Source organism: Oncorhynchus gorbuscha, linkage group LG10, assembly GCF_021184085.1.
Source record: "Oncorhynchus gorbuscha isolate QuinsamMale2020 ecotype Even-year linkage group LG10, OgorEven_v1.0, whole genome shotgun sequence".
NCBI lineage: Eukaryota > Metazoa > Chordata > Actinopteri > Salmoniformes > Salmonidae > Oncorhynchus > Oncorhynchus gorbuscha.
The window spans coordinates 47,556,165-47,577,767 of record NC_060182.1 but is presented as its reverse complement, the minus strand read 5'-3'; the positions used below and the strand labels follow the sequence as shown (position 1 = coordinate 47,577,767).

Below are 21,603 nucleotides of genomic sequence, written 5' to 3'. Positions count from 1 at the left end.
CATATAGTACACACAAACACACTGTGCCCCATATCATCATTATAATCACAAGCAGTACCTATAGTATATACACACACATTCAGAGACACACACACAGACACTGTGCCCCATATCATCATTATAATCACAAGCAGCACCTGTACTATATACACACACATTCAGAGACACACACAAACACACTGTGCCCCATATCATCATTATAATCACAAGCAGTACCTGTAGTATATACACACACATTCAGAGACACGCACACACAGACACTGCCCCATATCATCATTATAATCACAAGCAGCACCTATAGTATATACACACACATTCAGAGACACACACACAGACACTGTGCCCCATATCATCATTATAATCACAAGCAGCACCTGTACTATGTACACACACATTCAGAGACACACACAAACACACTGTGCCCCATATCATCATTATAATCACAAGCAGTACCTGTAGTATATACACACACATTCAGAGACACGCACACACAGACACTGACCCATATCATCATTATAATCACAAGCAGCACCTGTAGTATATACACACACATTCAGACACACGCAAACACACTGTGCCCCATATCATGATCATTATCACAAGCAGCACCTATAGTATATACACACATTCAGAGACACACACAAACACACTGTGCCCCATATCATCATTATAATCACAAGCAGTACCTGTAGTATATACACACACATTCAGAGACACGCACACACAGACACTGACCCATATCATCATTATAATCACAAGCAGCACCTGTAGTATATACACACTCATTCAGAGACACACACAAGCAAACTGTGCCCCATATCATCATTATACGCACAAGCAGCACCTATAGTATTTACACACACACACACCAGGCCCTGCGTGTCCCCTGTCACCCCCATTTGTTGACTTCTGTGATCGAAAAAATCCTTGGTTTCATGCATGTCAACATCAGAAGCCTCCTCCCTAAGTTTGTTTTACTGCTTTAGCACACTCTGCCAACCCTGATGTCCTTGCCGTGTCTGAATCCTGGCTTAGGAAGGTCACCAACAATTCTGAGATTTCCATACCAGTTACAACATTTTCCGACAAGATAGAACTGCCAAAGAGGGAGGAATTGCAATCTGCTGCAGAGATAGCCTCCAAAGTTCTGTCATACTTTCCAGGTCTATACCCAAACAGTTTGAACTTCTAATTTTAAAATTTAACGTCTCCAGAAATAAGTCTCTCACTGTTGCCGCCTGCTATCCACCCCCCTCCGCTCCCAGCTGTGCCCTGGACACCATTTGTGAATTGATCGCCCCCCATCTAGCTTCAGAGTTTGTTCTGTTAGGTGACCTAAACGGGGATATGCTTAACACCCCAGCCGTGCTACAATCTAAGCTAGATGCCCTCAATCTCACACAAATCATCAAGGAACCAACCAGGTACAACACTAAATCCATAAACATGGGCACCCTAATAGACATTATCCTGACCAACTTGCCCTCCAAATACACCTCCGCTGTTTTCAATCAGGATCTCAGCGATCATTGCCTCATTGCCTATATGCGCTATGTATCTGCCTGTCCACTGTCAAACGCGCCCTAAAACACTTCTGCGAGCAGGCCTTTCTAATCGACCTGGCCCGGGTATCCTGGAAGGTTATTGACCTCATCCCGTCAGTCGAGGATGCCTGGTCATTCTTTAAAAGTAATTTCCTCACCATCTTAGATAAGCATGCCCCTTTAAAAAAATGCAGGACTAAGAACAGATATAGCCCTTGGTTCACCCCAGACTTGACTGCCCTTGACCAGCACAAAAACATCCTGTGTCGGACTGCAATAGCATTGAATAGTCACCATGATATGCAACTGTTCAGGGAAGTCAGGACCAATACACGCAGTCAGTCAGGAAAGCAAAGTCTAGGTTTTTCATGTCATATCTGTTAATCCGGCATAGACAAAGACACGACAACAGTATACAAGGCATATTGACATATGAGAGAGACATACAGCGAGGCATAAAGTAATCACAGGTGTTGATTTGGAGAGCTAGCTAAGACAACAACGGGTGAGACAACAACAGCTAATCAGCTAAAACAACAACAGGTAAAATGGCAACCTGTGTAGTTAACTACACACTGAGTTCGCGGCTGGGGCCGACAGAAACAAAATAAATAAATAAACAAAACAAAATAAACAGAATGGAGCACCGTGATTAATGGACAGTCCAGTGGACATCTAATCAGCTAATCTGCTAAATTGTAATTATTCGCCTCCCTCGTGCCTTTTGCACACAATGTATATAGACTCTTTTTTCCCTACTGTGTTATTGAGCTTAAATGCCATACAACACTCCTTCCGTGGCCTTCAACTGCTCTTAAACGCTAGTAAAACCAAATGCATGCTTTTCAACCGTTCGCTGCCCGCACCCGCCCGCCAGACTAGCATCCTAACCCTGGACGGTTCCGACCTAGAATATGTGGACAACTATAAATAGCTAGGTGTCTGGCTAGACTGTAAACTCTCCTTCCAGACTCACATTAAACATCTCCAATCAAAAATCAAATCTAGAATCGGCTTACTATTTCACAACAAAGCCTCCTTCTCTCACGCCGCCAAACGTACCCGAGTAAAACGGACTATCCTACCAATCCTCGACTTCGGCGATGTCACCTACAAAATAGCTTCCAACACTCAACATAGCAAACTGGATGTAGTCTATCACAGTGCCTTCCATTTTGTTACCAAATCACCTTATACCACCCACCACTGCGACCTGTATGCTCTTGTCGGCTGGCCCTCGCTAAATATTCGTCTCCAGACCCACTGGCTCCAGGTAATCTATATGTCTATGCTAGGTAAAGCTCCGCCTTATCTCAGTTCACTGGTCACGATAACAACACCCACCCGTAGCACACATTCGAGCAGGTATATCTCACTGATCATCCCCAATGCCAACACCTCATTTGGCCTCCTTTCCTTCCAGTTCTCTGCTGACAGTAACTGGAACGAATTGCAAAAATCGCTGAAGTTGGAGACTTTCATTTCCCTCACCAACTTTAAAACCTCTTACAGCTACCCCCTACCTTTTTTCAGTTTCCGCCTGACGACATACCCAAATCTAACTTCCTGTAGCTCAGGCCCAGGACCAAGGGTATGCATATTCTTGGTTTCATTTGAAAGAAAACACTTTGCAGTTTGTCTAAATGTGAATTGAAAGTAGGAGAATATAACACAATAGATCTGGTTTAGATAATACAATGAAAAAATATATATATTTTCATTTTTATTGTTGTATAATCATGTTTAAAATGAATAAGTCAAAACAAACTTTCAGATGTTTGATGGGGACAATTTCAGTGAAAGACATAAGAGGGCAACAGTACTTGTGCAAAGTTTCAGAATGATAACTTCCAAAATGAGTGTGCTACATGAAAATGTATCATGAAGTCACCCAGGTGTCCCACACAAGTAGCCTAAATGTACCCAAGTGGCCAAATTGGTGAAGTTATACATTTTGAATGGAATAACTATATAGAATACCATTTTGGTATTTTGTAACACACACACCCAAAAAATGGAGAAAAAACATGAAAAGAAAATACATACATTTACAAAATAACACTTTCAATATTTGGAAGACCCTCAGTCCTCTTCACAATATTGTGCTGCTGATGCCAGGTGCCATAGCAGTCTCTTTCTGCTGTAAAGCAGAGGGTCACAAAGCATGTGGTGCAGGTGATGGGGGACTTCATTTTGCAAAGAACACAGCAACGACACCATTCTGTACCCTTTTGGCCCTGAGGCACATCCATGCCTGCAAAAATAAAATTGGGCAGATGAACACTACTTGTGGCAGGAGCTGGATGAACCAGCGTCAGTGGGGGATGGAAACCTTGGCACTGGGGGCTCCCATTCGGAGTCAGTGTCACTGTGAAAATGTTCAGTTAGAATAGTTTCACATATGAGCCCTGTATCAACAGGTATAATAAACAGATATATATAGAGTACAGAGAACATAAGGTTGAATATATTATTATAGACCTGCTAGATCTACTGTCTCATAATATTATGACAGACCAGCTAAATCTACTGTCTTTATTATATTACAACAGACCAGCTGTATCTACTGTCTCCATTTCACTTTGGCCATTGGTGTGGGCCTGCCCTCCCCTCAACAGCCTCAAATAGGCTATTTCATTTCACAAATAATATTTTATATTATTAATTTCAAACAACGGCATTGGCATGAGAAAAACTTACCAGTCCAAAATGATGTCCTTTCCGTTCAAGAAATATTCCTCCATTTGGGAATCGCTAAATGAATCGTCCTCCAACAATCTCTGTCTCACTTTCCTGGTCAATTTCTTCTCAAATTGTGTGTACATCTGTATACCTAGACTTTGATTTAGCTTTCCCTGACTTAGTCGCCATACAGATTGATATATAAACAGCTGAAGATGTGCTTTACCAAAACAACGCTGTGCGTAACATGCGTTGCTCCTTCCGGTATGAATCTTCAATGGCGAATGAACCTCTTTATGCCGGAGTTTACTGCATGTTGGTCTTCCAACACATAAACATTACATATTGCCGTTTACCTCAGCTCATTGGCTATCTACCCAGCTAGATTTCAAGACGATCAGTGATCATTGGGTTAAAATACAGTCAATACACGAAACAGCGGTCTTATCATTGGTGCACAATGATGTCATTACTTGTTGTCTTCAAATCGGTTCTTTCAGTCAATATGTCCCGCGAAATGACCCATCACGTTTGGTTGTGTTACAATCAAACCAGTTGATTGCAATGAAACCAAACATGACTGAAAAGTCACGTTTAGTCTGTGTATTTACATTGAATGTGAAAATGGAATGAGCGGTTCACAAAATGTTTCGTGTTAGGCTATAAAAATGGATTTTATCAAACAAAAGACCATTCATTGTGTAACATTGAGCATTGGGATTGCAAACAGAGGAAGATCGTCAAAGGTAAGCTATTTATTTTATTGCAGTTTGTGATTTTGTTACGCCTGTGCTGATTGAAATAGTTGTTTTTTATGGGGCTCTATCCTCAGATAATTGCATCGTATTCTTTCGCAGTAAATCCTTTTTTAAATCTGATGCTACACTTTCGAAACTTGTGAGACACTTGTATTTTCATGAATGTTAAATATGACTATTTATGTAACGATCACCGTATGTTGGTGAATTTCATCCCGCTAACGGGTTCGGTGCGCAGAGAGGTTAAACATCAACTATCTGAGCAGCTAACCAATTGCTACATAGTCCATCTGTTAATAGCCCACCCAAACTACCTAACTCATCCCCATACATTTTTACATTTATTTACTTTTCTGCTCTTTTGCACACCAGTATCTCTACTTGCACATCATCATCTGCTCATTTATCACTCGTGTTAATCTGCTAAATTGTAATTATTCGCTCCTATGGCCTATTTATTGCCTACCTCCTCATGCCTTTTGCACACACTGTATATAGACTTTCTTTTTTCTACTGCGTCATTGACTTGTTTATTGTGTTATTGACTTGTTTATTGTTTATTCAATGTGTCACACTGCTTTGCTTTATCTCAAATCAAATCAAATTGTATTTGTCACATACACATGGTTAGCAGATTTTCTTGGCCATGTTGCAGTTGCAAATGAGAACTTGCTCTCAACTAGCCTACTTGGTTAAATAAATAATAATAATAATAATAAATATAATACATTTTTAATAATAAAATAAAAAACTAACCCACAACCCGCCTTTCAACTAGAAGCCAGGGCTTTGTTCATGGGGTAGTAACTTAGTACCAGAAGAATTCTCCAACTCCAGAGAATTGAATGAGTGATTTATTTGTTTATTTAGACCCAACTTAAAAATCATATTCATTAGTCACAAGGAGAAATGGAAGTGTTTTCTCCCCATTTTATTTAGTGGTAATGAAAAATGACAGTGTCCCCACTGTTGGCTGTACGGGGGAATTTATCACCTGTTTAATTTCACACTCGACTAGGCCCAGGCTCAGCTTCATTGTCGACATTGACAAAGTGGCAGGTTAGCATAGTGCATCACCTTGGGGTCCCGGCCCATTTTAATTGAATTCACATTTACTAAACAGGATTATGAGTTGGGATATCACACAGTGATGCACTATCCACCCACCAATATGGAGAGAGAGAGAGAGAGAGATGTGGAAAAGAGCTCTTCAAAAGAAGATCAGGGGGTTTGTCCTCCTTCGCAGCAGCACCTGTATCTATCTTTTCTGAAACCTTTTTCTTTCTCTCTCTTCTCCCTGCCACTCCATCCTTCTTTATGTAGCAGGGGTTTATTTGGACTCACATCCTTCAGCAGCAGTCTGTCTGAGGGGCTGACAAATGGTGCGAAAATAAACAAACACAAGTCCGGAGCAACAAGCCACCAGCGTGTCTGGACTGACCAAGGCTACACTGTTTTCGATCCCCCTTAATACACTTCAAAACACAGACGTGTATGAAGTAGTGGGGGGAAGTCTATATAGGTACATACAGTGGTGGAAAAAGTACACAATTGCCATACTTGAGTAAAAGTTAAGAAACCTTAATAGAAAATGACTCAAGTAAAAGTAGAAGGGACCCAGTAAAAGTCTAAAAGTATTTGGTCTTAAATATACTTAAGTATCAAAAGTAAATGTAACTGCTAAAATATACTTACAGTTGAAGTCGGAAAGTTTACATACACTTATGTTGGAGTCATTAAAACTTGTTTTTCAACCACTCCACAAATTGCAGCCAGGTTATTTCAATTATAATTCACTGTATCATAATTCCAGTGGGCCAGAAGTCTACATACACTAAGTTGACTGTGCCTTTAAACAGCTTGGAAAATTGCTTTAGAAGCTTCTGATAGGCTAATTGACATCATTTGAGTCAATTGGAGGTGTACCTGTGGATGTATTTCAAGGCCTACCTTCGAACTCAGTGCCTATTTGCTTGACATCATGGGAAAATCGAAAGAAATCAGCCAAATACCTCAGAAAATAATTGTAGACCTCCACAAGTTTGGTTCATCCTTGGGAGCAATTTCCAAATGCCTGAACGTGCATGTTCATCTGTACAAACAATAGTACGCAAGAATAAACACCATGGGACCACGCAGCTGTCTCCTAGAATGGGATGTACTTTTGTGCGAAAAGGGCAAATCAATCCCAAAACAACAGCAAAGGACCTTGTGAAGATGCTAGAGGAAACAGGTAGAAAAGTATCTATATCCACAGTAAAAACGAGCCCTATATCGACATAACCTGAATGGCCGCTCAGCAAGTGTTGGAGCGAACCATTAAGGAGAGAGCTGAGCATTAAATAGGTCTAGTTGCCAGGCTGAAATAGCAAGGACATGCACATTAAGAGAAGATGTCACCCAGGCCTTATGACACCCAGGCTATTCTCTATTTTTGAAAGAGTACATTAACCCAGACCATACGAACATTTATGACAGCTGGACATACTATGATCAGCAGGATACAGAAAGAAAGATGGAAGCAAGATAACTGATGACTAACACGTGAAACATAAGCATGCAATACATACATTATTTTTAGAACATGGAAAGAGGTCTACCATCATTATAACCTAACCAAAATCAGATATGAGCGTTAGTGGGTGTGAACTAGCTCTGAGATGAGAAGAAAATAATAAAAGGTCAAGTGAAGCTATTTTCATATAGAGGGAAGGGACTCTATACATTATGCAAAGACAGAATCCTAGAAAGGCAGGACTCTGTAATATGAGAGTGGTCTCTTTCCATGGAGGGGCTCAGCTCTGTTGTGTTTGTGATAGGGTCCTTCCATGGAGGGGCTCAGCTCTGTTATGTTTGTGATAGGGTTCTTCCATGGAGGGCCTCAGCTCTGTTGTGTTTGTGATAGGGTCCTTCCATGGAGGGGCTCAGCTCTGTTGTGTTTGTGGTAGGGTCCTTCCATGGAGGGGCTCAGCTCTGTTGTGTTTGTGATAGGGTCCTTCCATGGAGGGGCTCAGCTCTGTTGTGTTTGTGATAGGGTCCTTCCATGGAGGGGCTCAGCTCTGTTGTGTTTGTGATAGGGTCCTTCCATGGAGGGGCTCAGCTCTGTTGTGTTTGTGATAGGGTCCTTCCATGGAAGGGCTCAGCTCTGTTGTGTTTGTGATAGGGTCCTTCCCTGGAGGGGCTCAGCTCTGTTGTGTTTGTGATAGGGTCCTTCCATGGAGGGGCTCAGCTCTGTTGTGTTTGTGATAGGGTCCTTCCATGGAGGGGCTCAGATCGGTTGTGTTTGTGATAGGGTCCTTCCATGGAGGGGCTCAGCTCTGTTGTGTTTGTGATAGGGTCCTTCCATGGAGGGGCTCAGCTCTGTTGTGTTTGTGATAGGGTCCTTCCATGGATGGGCTCAGCTCTGTTGTGTTTGTGATAGGGTCCTTCCATGGAGGGGCTCAGCTCTGTTGTGTTTGTGATAGGGTCCTTCCATGGAGGGGCTCAGCTCTGTTGTGTTTGTGATAGGGTCCTTCCATGGAGGGGCTCAGATCTGTTGTGTTTGTGATAGGGTCCTTCCATGGAGGGGCTCAGCTATGTTGTGTTTGTGATAGGGTCCTTCCATGGAGGGGCTCAGCTCTGTTGTGTTTGTGATAGGGTCCTTCCATGGAGGGGCTCAGCTCTGTTGTGTTTGTGATAGGGTCCTTCCATGGAGGGGCTCAGCTCTGTTGTGTTTGTGATAGGGTCCTTCCATGGAGGGGCTCAGCTCTGTTGTGTTTGTGATAGGGTCCTTCCATGGAGGGGCTCAGCTCTGTTGTGTTTGTGATAGGGTCCTTCCCTGGAGGGGCTCAGCTCTGTTGTGTTTGTGATAGGGTCCTTCCATGGAGGGGCTCAACTCTGTTGTGTTTGTGATAGGGTCCTTCCATGGAGGGGCTCAGCTCTGTTGTGTTTGTGATAGGGTCCTTCCATGGAGGGGCTCAGCTCTGTTGTGTTTGTGATAGGGTCCTTCCATGGAAGGGCTCAGCTCTGTTGTGTTTGTGATAGGGTCCTTCCATGGGGGGGCTCAGCTCTGTTGTGTTTGTGATAGGGTCCTTCCATGGGGGGGCTCAGCTCTGTTGTGTTTGTGATAGGGTCCTTCCATGGGGGGGCTCAGCTCTGTTGTGTTTGTGATAGGGTCCTTCCATGGAGGGGCTCAGCTCTGTTGTGTTTGTGATAGGGTCCTTCCATGGAGGGGCTCAGCTCTGTTGTGTTTGTGATAGGGTCCTTCCATGGAGAGGCTCAGCTCTGTTGTGTTTGTGATAGGGTCCTTCCATGGAGGGGCTCAGCTCTGTTGTGTTTGTGATAGGGTCCTTCCATGGAGGGGCTCAGCTCTGTTGTGTTTGTGATAGGGTCCTTCCATGGAAGGCCTCAGTTTTTCTACTTTGTATTAAAGTGTATATTGAATTCACAAGTTATTTTAAGAGTGTTATATTTCTGAGACGATTCTCCACTACACAAGGAAGAAGCCGTTGCTCCAAAACTGCCATAAAAAAAGCCAGACTATGGTTTGTAACTGCACATGGGAACAAAGATCGTACTTTTTGGAGAAATGTCCACTAGTCTGATGAAACAAAAATAGAACAGTTTGGTCATAATGACCATCGTTATGTTTGAAGGAAAAAGGGGGAGGTTTGCAAGCCGAAGAACACCATCCCAACCTTGAAGCACGAGGGTGGCAGCATCATGTTGTGGGGGTGCTTTGCTGCAGGAGGGACTGGTGCCCTTCAGAAAATAGATGGCTACATGAGGAAGGAAAATGATGTGGATATATTGAAGCAACATTTCAAGACATCAGGAAGTTAAAGCTTGGTCACAAATGGGTCTTCCAAATGGACAATGACCCCAAGCATTCTTCCAACGTTGTGGCAAAATGGCTCAAGGACAACAAAGTCAAGGTATTGGAGTGGCCATCGCAAAGCCCTGACCTCAATCCTATAGAACATTTGTGGGCAGAAATTAAAAGGCGTGTGCGAGCAAGGATGCATACAAACCTGACTCAGTTACACCAGCTCTGTCAGGAGGAATGTGTTATGCAGGTGAATGAGGACCCAAAAGCGACTTGGCGAAAACAGAGTATTTAATCCAGTAAGATACTTAACAAAACAAAAGGCATAATACTACTCGTAAAGACGAGAACAGACTGGAGACTTGATCAAGAACTGCAGGTTGCCTCGGGAAGGCACTTGAACCTAGCAGACTCAGACACCTGCTCACCACGCAGCATCTGAGGGAAACACGACACGACAGGGCAAAACATAGACACAGCACGGTGAATATAGACAAGGATCCGACAGGGCAGGTACGGAAAACAAGGAGAGAAATAGGGACTCTAATCAGGGTAAAGGATCGGGAACAGGTGTGGGAAGACTAAATGATTGATTAGGGGAATAGGAACAGCTGGGAGCAGGAACGGAACGATAGAGAGAAGAGAGAGCGAGAGAGTGAGAGAGGGAGGGGGAGAGAGAGGGATAGAAAGAGGGAAAGAACCTAATAAGACCAGCAGAGGGAAACGAATAGAAGGGGAAGCACAGGGACAAGACATGATAATTAATGACAAAACATGACAGTACCCCCACTCACCGAGCGCCTCCTGGCGCACTCGAGGAGGAACCCTGGCGGCAACGGAGGAAATCATCAATAAGCGAACGGTCCAGCACGTCCCGAGACGGAACCCAACTCCTCTCCTCAGGACCGTAACACTCCCAATCCACTAAGTATTGGTGACCCCGTCCCCGAGAACGCATGTCCATGATCTTACGTACCTTGTAAATAGGTGCGCTCTCGACAAGGACGGGAGGGGGGAGGGAAGACGAACGGGGTGCGAAGAAAGGGCTTGACACAGGAGACATGGAAGACAGGATGGACGCGACGAAGATGTCGCGGAAGAAGCAGTCGCACAGCGACAGGATTGACGACCTGGGAGACACGGAACGGACCAATGAACCGCGGAGTCAACTTACGAGAAGCTGTCGTAAGAGGAAGGTTGCGAGTGGAAAGCCACACTCTCTGGCCGCAACAATACCTTGGACTCTTAATCCTGCGTTTATTGGCGGCTCTCACAGTCTGTGCCCTGTAGCGGCAAAGTGCAGACCTCACCCTCCTCCAGGTGCGCTCACAACGTTGGACAAACGCTTGAGCGGAGGGAACGCTGGACTTGGCAAGCTGGGATGAGAACAGAGGAGGCTGGTAACCCAGACTACTCTGAAACGGAGATAACCCGGTAGCAGACGAAGGAAACGAGTTGTGAGCGTATTCTGCCCAGGGGAGCTGTTCTGCCCAAGACGCAGGGTTTCTGAAAGAAAGGCTGCGTAGTATGCGACCAATCGTCTGATTGGCCCTCTCTGCTTGACCGTTAGACTGGGGATGAAACCCGGAAGAGAGACTGACGGACGCACCAATCAAACGACCGAACTCCCTCCAAAACTGTGACGTGAATTGCGGACCTCTGTCTGAAACGGCGTCTAACGGGAGGCCATGAATTCTGAACACATTCTCGATGATGATTTGTGCCGTCTCCTTAGCGGAAGGAAGTTTAGCGAGGGGAATGAAATGTGCCGCCTTAGAGAACCTATCGACAACCGTAAGAATCACAGTCTTCCCCGCAGACAAAGGCAGACCGGTAATGAAGTCTAGGGCGATGTGAGACCATGGTCGAGAAGGAATGGGGAGCGGTCTGAGACGACCGGCAGGAGGAGAGTTACCCGACTTAGTCTGCGCGCAGTCCGAACAAGCAGCCACGAAACGGCGCGTGTCACGCTCCTGAGTCGGCCACCAAAAGCGCTGGCGAATAGACGCAAGAGTGCCTCGAACACCGGGATGACCAGCTAACTTGGCAGAGTGAGCCCACTGAAGAACAGCCAGACGAGTGGAAACAGGAACGAAAAGGAGGTTACTAGGACAAGCGCGCGGCGACGCAGTGTGCGTGAGTGCTTGCTTAACCTGTCTTTCAATTCCCCAGACTGTTAACCCGACAACACGCCCATAAGGAAGAATCCCCTCGGGATCAGTAGAAGCCACAGAAGAACTAAACAGACGGGATAAGGCATCAGGCTTGGTGTTTTTGCTACCCGGACGGTAAGAAATCACAAACTCGAAACGAGCAAAAAACAACGCCCAACGAGCTTGACGGGCATTAAGTCGTTTGGCAGAACGGATGTACTCAAGGTTCTTATGGTCTGTCCAAACGACAAAAGGAACGGTCGCCCCCTCCAACCACTGTCGCCATTCGCCTAGGGCTAAGCGGATGGCGAGCAGTTCACGGTTACCCACATCATAGTTGCGCTCAGATGGCGACAGGCGATGAGAAAAATAAGCGCAAGGATGAACCTTATCGTCAGACTGGAAGCGCTGGGATAGAATGGCTCCCACGCCTACCTCTGAAGCGTCAACCTCGACAATGAATTGTCTAGTGACGTCAGGAGTAACGAGGATAGGAGCGGACGTAAAACGCTCTTTTAGAAGATCAAAAGCTCCCTGGGCGGAACCGGACCACTTGAAACACGTCTTGACAGAAGTAAGAGCTGTGAGAGGGGCAGCAACTTGACCGAAATTACGAATGAAACGCCGATAGAAATTAGCAAAACCTAAAAAGCGCTGCAACTCGACACGTGACCTTGGAACGGGCCAATCACTGACAGCTTGGACCTTAGCGGAATCCATCTAAATGCCTTCAGCGGAAATAACGGAACCGAGAAAAGTAACGGAGGAGACATGAAAAGAGCACTTCTCAGCCTTTACGTAGAGACAATTCTCTAAAAGGCGCTGTAGAACACGTCGAACGTGCTGAACATGAATCTCGAGTGACGGTGAAAAAATCAGGATATCGTCAAGATAGACAAAAACAAAGATGTTCAGCATGTCTCTCAGAACATCATTAACTAATGCCTGAAAAACAGCTGGCGCATTGGCGAGACCAAACGGCAGAACCCGGTACTCAAAATGCCCTAACGGAGTGTTAAACGCCGTTTTCCACTCGTCCCCCTCTCTGATGCGCACGAGATGGTAAGCGTTACGAAGGTCCAACTTAGTAAAGCACCTGGCTCCCTGCAGAATCTCGAAGGCTGATGACATAAGGGGAAGCGGATAACGATTCTTAACCGTTATGTCATTCAGCCCTCGATAATCCACGCAGGGGCGCAGAGTACCGTCCTTCTTCTTAACAAAAAGAACCCCGCCCCGGCCGGAGAGGAAGAAGGCACTATGGTACCGGCGTCAAGAGACACAGATAAATAATCCTCGAGAGCCTTACGTTCGGGAGCCGACAGAGAGTATAGTCTACCCCGAGGAGGAGTGGTCCCCGGAAGGAGATCAATACTACAATCATACGACCGGTGAGGAGGAAGGGAGTTGGCTCGGGACCGACTGAAGACCGTGTGCAGATCATGATATTCCTCCGGCACTCCTGTCAAATCGCCAGGTTCCTCCTGAGAAGTGGGGACAGAAGAAATGGGAGGAATGGCAGACATTAAGCACTTCACATGACAAGATACGTTCCAGGATAGGATAGAATTACAAGACCAATTAATAGAAGGATTATGACATACTAGCCAGGGATGACCCAAAACAACAGGTGTAAAAGGTGAACGAAAAATCAAAAAAGAAATAGTCTCACTGTGGTTACCAGATACTGTGAGAGTTAAAGGTAGTGTCTCAAATCGGATACTGGGAAGATGACTACCATCTAAGGCAAACATGGGCGTAGGCTTGTCTAACTGTCTGAAAGGAATGTTATGTTTCCGAACCCATGCTTCGTCCATGAAACAACCCTCAGCCCCAGAGTCAATCAAGGCACTGCATGTAGCACCCGAACCGGTCCAGCGTAGATGGACCGACATAGTAGTACAGGATCTAGATGAAGAGACCTGAGTAGTAGCGCTCACCAGTAGCCCTCCGCTTACTGATGAGCTCTGGCCTTTACTGGACATGAATTGACAAAATGTCCATCAAATCCGCAATAGAGGCACAGGCGGTTGGTGATCCTCCGTTCCCTCTCCTTGGTCGAGATGCGAATACCTCCCAGCTGCATGGGCTCAGTCTCTGAGCCAGAGGAGGGAGATGGTTGCGATGCGGAGCAGGGAAACACCGTTGACGCGAGCTCTCTTCCACGAGCTTGGTGACGAAGATCTACCCGTCGTTCTATGCGGATGGCGAGAGCAATCAAAGAGTCCACACTGGAAGGAACCTCCCGAGAGAGAATCTCATCTTTGACCACTGTGTGGAGTCCCTCCAGAAAACGAGCGAGCAGCGCCGGCTCGTTCCAGTCACTAGAGGCAGCAAGAGTACGAAACTCTATAGAGTAATCCGTTATGGATCGATCACCTTGGCATAGGGAAGCCAGGGCCCTAGAAGCCTCCCCACCAAAAACTGAACGGTCAAAAACCCGAATCATCTCCTCTTTAAAGTTCTGGTAATTGTTAGAACAATCAGCCCTTGCCTCCCAGATAGCTGTGCCCCACTCTCGGGCCCGGCCAGTAAGGAGTGAAATGACGTAAGCAACCCGAGCTCTCTCGCTAGAGTATGTGTTGGGTTGGAGAGAGAACACAATATCACACTGGGTGAGAAAGGAGCGGCACTCCGTGGGCTGCCCGGAGTAGCAAGGTGGGTTATTAACCCTAGGTTCCGGAGGCTCGGCAGGCCAGGAAGTAACAGGTGGCACGAGACGAAGACTCTGGAACTGTCCAGAGAGGTCGGAAACCTGAGCGGCCAGGTTCTCCACGGCATGGCGAGCAGCAGACAATTCCTGCTCGTGTCTGCCGAGCATGGCTCCTTGGATCTTGACGGCAGTGTTACGAGCCTCTGTAGTCGCTGGGTCCATTCCTTGGTCGGATCCTTCTGTTATGCAGGTGAATGAGGACCCAAAAGCGACTTGGCGAAAACAGAGTATTTAATCCAGTAAGATACTTAACAAAACAAAAGGCATAATACTACTCGTAAAGACGAGAACAGACTGGAGACTTGATCAAGAACTGCAGGTTGCCTCGGGAAGGCACTTGAACCTAGCAGACTCAGACACCTGCTCACCACGCAGCATCTGAGGGAAACACGACACGACAGGGCAAAACATAGACACAGCACGGAGAATATAGACAAGGATCCGACAGGGCAGGTACGGAAAACAAGGAGAGAAATAGGGACTCTAATCAGGGAAAAGGATCGGGAACAGGTGTGGGAAGACTAAATGATTGATTAGGGGAATAGGAACAGCTGGGAGCAGGAACGGAACGATAGAGAGAAGAGAGAGCGAGAGAGTGAGAGAGGGAGGGGGAGAGAGAGGGATAGAAAGAGGGAAAGAACCTAATAAGACCAGCAGAGGGAAACGAATAGAAGGGGAAGCACAGGGACAAGACATGATAATTAATGACAAAACATGACAGAATGGGCCAACATTAACCCAACTTATTGTGGGAAGCTTGTGGAAGGCGCACCAAAACGTTTGACCCAAGTTAAACAATTTAAAGACAATGCTACCAAATACTAATTAAGTGTATGTAAACTTCTGACCCACTGGGAATGTGGTGAAGGAAATAAAAGCTGAAATAAATAATTCTCTCTACTATTATTCTGACATTTCACATTCTTAAAATAAAGTGGTGATCCTAACTGACCTAAGACAGGGAATTTTTACTAGGATTAAATGTCAGGAATTGTGAAAACCTGAGTTTAAATGTATTTGGCTATGGTGTATGTAAACTTCAAACTTCAACTGTAAGTATCAAAAGTGAAAGTATAAATCATTTAAAACTCCTTATATTAAGCAAACCAGACAGCACCATTTTTTAAATGTGTATTTATTTACGGATAGCAAGGGGCACGTTCCAACACTCAGACATAATATACAAATGAAGCATAGGGTTAGGGAGTCCGATCAGAGACAGTAGGGATGACCAGGGATGTTCTCTTGATAAGTGTTTGAATTAGACTATTTTCCTGTCCTGCTAAGCATTCAAAAACATTACTTTTGGGTGTCAGGGAAAATGTATAGAGTAAACATTTTCTTTCGAAATGTAGTGAAGTAAAAGTAACAGTTGTCAAAAATATAAATAGTAAAGTTAAGAACAGATACCCCCAAAAATGGCTTAAGTAGTACTTTCAAGTATTTTTACACCACTGGTTATATATCGGGATATTATTTTTATTAATGATTTTCTCCCCAATTTCTTTGTATCCAATTGGTAGTTCCAGTCTTGTCTCATCGCTGCAACTCCCATACGGACTTGGGAGAGGCGAAGGTCGAAACACAACCAAGCCAAGCAGCACAGCTTCTTGACACAACGCCTGCTTAACTCCGAAGCCAGCTGAACCAATGTGTCAGAGGAAACACCGTACACCTGGTGACCGTGTCAGCGTGGATTGCACCCAGCTCGCCACAGGAGTCACTAATGCGCGACGGGACAAGAACATCCCTGCTGGCCAAACCCTCCCCTAACCCGGACAATGCTAGGCCAATTGTGCACCGCTCAATGGTTTTCCCAGTCACAGCTGGCTGCGACAGAGCCTGCATTAGAACCAGGATCTCTCGTGGCACAACTGCGATGCAGTGCTTTAGACCATTGCACCATTCGGGAGGTCCTGGATATTTATTTTGACACTATACTACAGTATATCATTTTGACTATCGCAATATTTCTGAGCGAGTTGGCTGTAACTGCACCAAAACTCCAGTATTTTTCCTTTATAGCTTGTTCTCCATTTTCCTTTTGGTCATAGACTGTTCTCTCTGCTACCACACGGCAAGCCACACGTCAAGCGGTACCGGAGCGCCAAGTCTACGCCAAGTCTGGTTCTGACATGATTGAGTAAAAGAAGCAGGCAGACACGGGTGCTGGGAGAATAGCTGATGCAGACATCTTCTCTGCTAATTAAAAGGTTCATAGGCAGTGCGGGTGGCAGCCACATCAAAGACCAACAGCTAATTACTGCCCCCCTCCTTCGTTTAACTCCCACCCTCTATTCACTTTTATTTATTCCATTTCTTAGGTTTAGTTTTATATTTTTATATTCCTTGAGTTTGGACGTGCATGAGCAGAATATGAATCGGGTTGTGAAGGCTCTCTCGGCTCACACTCCCACATTTCCCTTTTCATGGCAAGTTTGCATAAATGGACTCAGTTGGCCAGGCAGATCGGGGCCTTGTTTATGTAACAGCTGCTTTGTGGTCAGTTGACTCATGCATTTGCATGGGAACCCGTCATTATGGCCTATCACTGTCCCGGATCAGATAGCGTGTGGGCTCATCGTATGGTGCTGACAGACATTTTGCAATGCAATATCGCATTAAGCTTTAGAAGACTCACAAAATGGCCTCTTATATAGTGGTGTCAAATCCATTTTACAATCCTTTTTTATCATCCCCATTCATCATAATCAACACAGTCACAATGATAGCGAATCCCAATAAAGTGAATTCCCATCCATTCTATCGACCCCTCGAGCCTGTCAGAGTCCATTGTTGATGACCCATATCAGGCTGAGGAGACGGACTGCTGCTCCTCTTGTCCCTGCATTGCTCGCTACAATGTGACCTGCCCCATAATCCACTTAAGAAGATGGGTTATGCTAATTGGCACTTCCACGACTACACTATTGATTTACCCATTAGGGCCAGTGGGGGCCTTGCTAGCGCACCCCGTCAATACAGATGGGAGTGATTCAGATGGTCAAAAGAGGCATTTGGGCTCCCTAGTACTTTACATCTGGTTTTAAGTGTTGTACAATAAGCATTATAACTGGTCTGGAGGATATCAAAAGGATAACTTGCATCATTCTTGTAACATCTTCCTCTGTCTGCCTGTGGAATATCGCTCTCTCTCTCTCTCTATCTTGGTTTTTCTCCCTTTCTCTCTCTTGCTCTCTCTCCCCCATTCCTTCATTTCCCACAGGAGTCTTGTAAGTGTAGCTGGTGTCAACTATTAGAATATCAAAAGAAGGGCTCCAGGGCTGAACTACCTCCCATTTTGTTTGTATCAAATAAAACATTGTGGTCATGTCACGCCCTGACCATAGAGAGCCCTTGCAGGTTCGTTCTTTGTTGTTTTTTGAAGGTTCACTTTAATAAATATGTGGAACTCTACTCACGCTGCGCCTTGGTCCGCTCATTATGTATACGACGAACGTGCCAGAATATCCCACCACTACAGGACCAAGCAGTGTAAAGGAAAGCTGGACATGGGAAAAATTGTGTGGATGCGAGACCCTTCCTTTGGTGGGAGTCGCCAAGGAGTATAGGAGGACAGCGACGCCGCCGGGGTCCGCGGCCACAGAAATCCCAAGATTTTTTTGGGGGGGGGGGGGGGGGCAGTCAGTCGGTCGAGGAGAGAGCCAGAGACCGTCGGGGAGTTAATGGAGCTGTTGGAGGAAGGAGATCAGGGAGAGATGTTGGTTAGGTGTATTCTGCAGCGCATTCGCCCTGAAAAGCACCTCCTCAGCCCTGTAGGTCCTGTGCCGGCTCCATGCACCAGGCCTTCAGTGCGCCTCCCCAGCTCAGTACGTCCTGCGACGGCTCCCCGCACTCGCCCTGAAGAGCGTGTCATCAGTTCGGTGCCACCTGTGCCGGCTCCACGCACCAGGCCTCCTGTGCGTGTGTACAGTCTGGAGTCTCCAACGACGGTCTACAGCCCGGAACCTTCAGCGACCAGAACCTTCAGCGACCGTCACCGTCAGAGCGTGTCATCAGTCCGGTGCCACCTGTGCCGGCTCCACGCACCAGGCCTCCTGTGCACCTCCCCAGCCCGGTACGTCCTGTGCCGGCTCCCCGCACTCGTCCACCAGTGTGTGTGTACAGTCTGGAGTCTCCAACGACGGTCTACAGCCCGGAACCTCCAGCGACGGTTCACAGTCCAGAACTTCCAGTGAACGTTCACAGTCCAGAGCTTCCAGTGATGGTTCGGAGCTTCCATTGACGGTCAACGGTCCGGAGCTTCCAGTGACGGTCAACGGTCCGGAGCTTCCAGTGACGGGCAACGGTCCGGAGCTTCCAGTGACGGGCAACGGTCCGGAGCTTCAAGTGACGGGCAACGGTCCGGAGCTTCAAGTGACGGTCAACGGTCCGGAGCTTCAAGTGACGGTCAACGGTCCGGAGCTTCCAGTGACGGTCAACGGCCCAGAGCTTCCAGTCACTCTCCACAGCCCGGAGCTTCCTGCGCCAGAGCCATGGCTGGAGCCTTCCTCTGCACCGGTGCCCAGGCACGGCGTCCAGTCCCGCTCCATGGCCGGAGCCTTCTTCTGCGCCGGTGCTCATTCCAGGCACGGTGTCCAGTCCCGCTCCATGGCAGGAGCCTTCCTCTGCGCCGGTGCCCAGTCCAGGCACGGCGTCCAGTCCTGCTCCATGGCCGGAGCCTTCCCCTGCTCCGGTGCCCAGTCCGGGCACGTTGTTCTGCCCGGCTTCAGGGGCAGATCCGTGGTCCGAGCGGGGGCTACGTCCCGCACAGGAGTTGCCACCGATGCTAGTTGCCCACCCTAACCCTCCCCATCCAGGTTCAGGTTTTGTGGTCGGAGTCTGCACCTTTGAGGGGGGGGGGGGGTACTGTCACGCCCTGACCATAGAGAGCCCTTGGGTTCCCTTAGCCCAATAGGTCAGAGCGTGACTAGGGGATGTTCTAGTCTTGAATGTCTATGTTGTTGTGAGTATGGTTCCCAATTGGAGGCAGCTGGGGATCATACTTAGTGTGGTCCTTTTCCCACCTTTCATACCCCATTCTTTTTTTTCATAATTATTTAAGCTCTATCAAATTGGTCATTGGTAGACAATCATTTTCTGGTCTTTTCATACATTTTCAGGTAGATGTAAGTCACCTGTAGGTAGCCTAGTGGTTAGAGTGTTGGACTAGTAACCGAAAGGTTGCAAGATTGAATCCCCGAGCTGGTAAAAATATGTCGTTCTTCCCCTGAACAAGGAAGTTAAACTGTTCCTAGGCTGTCATTGAAAATAAGAATTTGTTCTTATCTGACTTGCCTAGTTAAATAAAGGTTAAAAAAAACGAACTCGGGCCGTAAGTCGCTCTGGATAAGAGCGTCAGCTAAATGACTTAAATGTAAATGTAATTCACTGTCTTCCTTGTAAGCAACTCCTGTGTAGATTTGGACTTGTGTTTTAGGTTATTGATGAAAGGTGAATTCATCATGGTGGAAAGCAGACTAATTCCTCTAGGATTTTGCCTGTGATTATCTTTATTCCATTTCTGTTTTATCTTTAAAAGACTCCCCAGTCCTTAACAATTACAAGGATATCCATAACATGAAAAAGCCACCACTATGCTTGAAGATATTGAGAGTGGACCTCAGTAGGCTGTTGTATTGGATTTGCCCCAAACATAACACTTTGTATTGAATTACTTTGCCACATGTTTTGCAGTATTACTTTAGTTTCCTTCTTTTCACTATGTCAATTAGGTCATTATTGTGGAGTATCAACAATGTTGTTGATCCATCATCAGTTATCTCCTATCACAGCCAAAGTTACCATTTGCCTCATGGTTAAATCCCTGAGCAGTTTCTTTCCTCTCCGGCAACTGAGTTAGGAAGGACGCCTGTGTCTTTGTAGTGACTGGGTATATTGATAAACTGTCCAAAGTATAATTGCTCCAAGCGCTATTCAATGTCTCCTTTTTTTTACCCATCTACCAACAGGTGCCCTTCTTTGCGAGGCAGTGGGAAATCTCCCTGGTCTTTATGGTTTAATCTGTGTTTGAAAGAAATAAAGAAATAACCAGCATGGGTACAAAACCCGACGCGGACCAGTCAACATGTGCACAAGCACTTACAACAAACAGTACCACACAAAGACATGGGGGGAACAGAGGGTTAAATACACAACACGTAATGAGGGATTGAAAACCAGGTGTGTGGAAAAACAAGACAAAACAAATGGAAAATGAAAAATGGATTGGCGATGGCTAGAATACCGGTGACGTCGACCGCCCGAACAAGGAGAGGAACCGACTTCAGTAGAAGTCGTGACACACATTTTTATTCCTGAACTTATTTAGGCCATAACAAAAGGGTTGAATACTTAATGACTCAAGACATTTCAGCTTTTCATGTTTAATTCATTTGAAAAACGTAATTCCACTGAAGGCCAATGACACAAAATCTCAATTTAATTTATTTTAAATTTAGGCTGTAACACATCAAATTGTGGAAAAAGTCAAGGGGTGTGAATACTTTCTGAAGGTGCTGTATATTATATTTCTATGGAAATCTCTATTCCAATATTTTTTCAGTCTCTGATCTTTGGAAATAATTCCGGATGGTCGTTTGTCCTTGTTACCGCTCTCTGAAGAACCATTTTCATAAACATTTCAAGGACGGCTCTTTGAAAAGGCCTCTTTGATCCAGTGAAGTTGACTGTTTTACAGTAAATTAAAAGTTTACCTTCCACAGTCGCCAATACAAAAAGCATCTGAATGACTTTTCTCTGTGAAGTCTGGTGAAAAGGTGTATTTTTCGGTTTTTAAACAACTTTTTGACCGACATCGGTTTAATTATTTGAATTTCATTCTGTTTTATTCGGTGACCTCAATGCGCACATTGCACTGCAGTTTCTCTAGAGGTAAATCAGATCATATGCAATAACAAGAGGGGATACATAGAGCAGTTTCTTTGAG

General features: G+C 45.8%; 1 protein-coding gene across 1 annotated transcript in view; it reads left to right on the top strand.

The window, feature by feature from the left end:
* The window catches only part of LOC124046196 (agrin-like), a 516,157-nt gene that overhangs the window by 368,431 nt on the left and 126,123 nt on the right, over positions 1 to 21,603 (top strand).